The sequence below is a fragment of the Echinops telfairi genome, unplaced genomic scaffold (genome assembly GCF_000313985.2).
Source record: "Echinops telfairi isolate 266 unplaced genomic scaffold, ASM31398v2 ScPeMD7_44;HRSCAF=162, whole genome shotgun sequence".
Classification (NCBI taxonomy): Eukaryota; Metazoa; Chordata; class Mammalia; order Afrosoricida; family Tenrecidae; genus Echinops; species Echinops telfairi.
In genome coordinates, this window is record NW_022103942.1 from 10,668,107 (window position 1) to 10,670,447 (window position 2,341).

Here is a 2,341-nt window from a genome sequence, read left to right on the forward strand (position 1 = left end):
ACCCCAGAAGTGGGCTGCAGCCACCCTGCTGGCAAAACCCAAACAGGAACTCACAAGACCCCAGGAGCCTTTGTCTTAACATCCTGTCGTTTTAGGTGACACCACTTGCATTGTTGTTAAGAAGCAGGACTCCTTTTGAGGTAGCTACACAGTTCCTAAGATGCCAACGATGAAGGCAGTTCTACTTGGGTGGGGTGGCATCAATTCATGTTTCACAGGTTGATACACTCAGAGTAGCTGACCTTTTTGGATGGGAAGTCAGAGGGGGTGGAGGAGTAGTGAGACGACAGCACATCTTCAGAGTTCATTTAGAAGTCAGCATCCAAGGTAAAGGAATTCTCTGCCGGGCTTGACATCATTCCCATCCTCTGATACTCGCCTACTCTCTTCTCAAAGAAGTTCGTCTTCCCTTCCAGGGACATGTTCTCCATAAAGTCAAATGGGTTTTCTACTTTGAACAGCTTGTTAAAACCCAGTTCCAGCATTAGCCTGTCTGCCACGAATTCAATGTGCTGTGTCATCAAAGTGCAATTCATTCCAATCAGTTTCAAGGGCAAGGCTTCCGTAAGGAATTCCTGTTCTACTCTGACAGCATTCACAATGATTTCTTGTACTCTCTGCTCTGAAGGTTTGTGCAGCAGGTGTTTGAACACGAGGCAGGCAAAGTCACAGTGCAAACCCTCATCTCTGCGAATAACTTCATTGGAAAACGTGAGGCCTGGCATTAGTCCTCCTTTCTTGAGCCAGAAGATGGAGGCAAACGAACCGGAGAAGAAGATGCCTTCCACTGCTGCAAAGGCTACAACTCTCTCTCCATAGGTACTTTCTTTGTCGCCAATCCAACGCAAGGCCCAATCTGCCTTCTTCTTCACACAAGGCATTGTCTCCGTGGCACTGAAGAGATACTCCCTTTCTTTGGACTCTTTAATGTAAGTGTCAATCAGGAGACTATACATTTCAGAATGTATGTTATCCATTGCAATTTGGAAACCATAGAACTAGCGGGCCTCTGTAATCTGAATGTCTTGGCTAAATCGCTCCACCAGGTTTTCATGCACGATGCCGTCACTGGCTGCAAAGAAAGCCAGAGCGTGGGATATGAAATCTCTCTCCTCAGGCTGCAGGGCTTCCCAGTGCTGAATGTCTTTAGAAAGATCCACCCTCGGCCGTCCAAAAGGAGGCCTCAGCTTTCTTATACATCTGCCAAATGCCATGGTACTCGATGGGAAAGAAGACAAAGCGGCGGGGGTTCTCCTTCAGCAAGGGCTGTCCTCCATGCTGGAGGCTGGAGCTTTGGGGCTTTCTGGCTCCTGGAAGATCTTCCTCGCCGCCTGGTTGGCCAGGACGCGGGCGCTGCTGAGGGACAGGGGCGTGTTCTCCTTGTCCCCCAGGCTAAGTGCCTTCATGGGCCAAAGCTGGACCTGCTGGGGGTCGATGGTGGTGAGCCGCAAGGGGACGGAGAGCATGGTGCGCGACAGGAGCAGGCGGGAAGCGAGGGCAGATGGCGGACAAGCCTCGGACCCCGGCAGAAACCTGAACTTTTCTTTTTAAAGACGATTTGCTTTCTTCATGTGTGATGATCTTGATGTCCCGCAGCTCTTTGGGTCGTCTCTCAAAATTGTTTGATGCATCAGTTCTTTTCTTGAGGTGTTCTCAAAACTCAGGTACGATAGATTCAAGGTTGTGTTTTGGCTCTCATGGACTTGCTTAAATTTCCCTCAGCTTACATATTTCCCTAAACTTACATAGGAGCAATTGATGGTCTGTCCCATAGTCAGCCCTTGGCCTGGTTTTCACTGCTGATTGCTTTCTATATGTTCGCTTCCCTCAGATGAAGTCAGTTTGATTTCTGGGTATTTCTTCTGGGGAAGTCCATGTGTTGCGGCATAAAGGTATTTTAGACGAATAAGTCTTTGGTCTTGCAAAATTGTATCATGCGCTCTCCAGCTTCTTTTTTATAGCCAAGCCCATGCTTTCCAACTAGTGTTCCTTCCTTTCAGTTTCCAACTTTTGCATTTCAAAAATTGTCAATAATTATTGTTACATCTTGACTGCATGTTAAATTAATTTCAGACTGAAATTAGTAGAATTCTTCAATTTCTCTATCACTAGATTTTGTGCTTGATATATATATATAATTGAGTAATAGTTGCATTGGTTAGATTTCCTTGAAGGCAGAGAGTAGATATAATCCTATCACAGAGAACATTGTACTTCAGTATTGTTTTGAAATGTGCTTTCTAACAATGAATGTCAAGTCATTCCTTGTGGGGTTAAGGGTAAGAGGGAACCCCACAAAACATCACAGGTTTGGTAGGCGCAACTGTACAGCGATAATAAG

At 46.2% G+C, this 2,341-nt stretch overlaps 1 pseudogene; it reads right to left on the minus strand.

The window, feature by feature from the left end:
* Window positions 1-308: 308 nt before the first annotated feature.
* Window positions 309-1,466, minus strand: LOC101659651 (annotated as a pseudogene).
* Window positions 1,467-2,341: the final 875 nt, after the last annotated feature.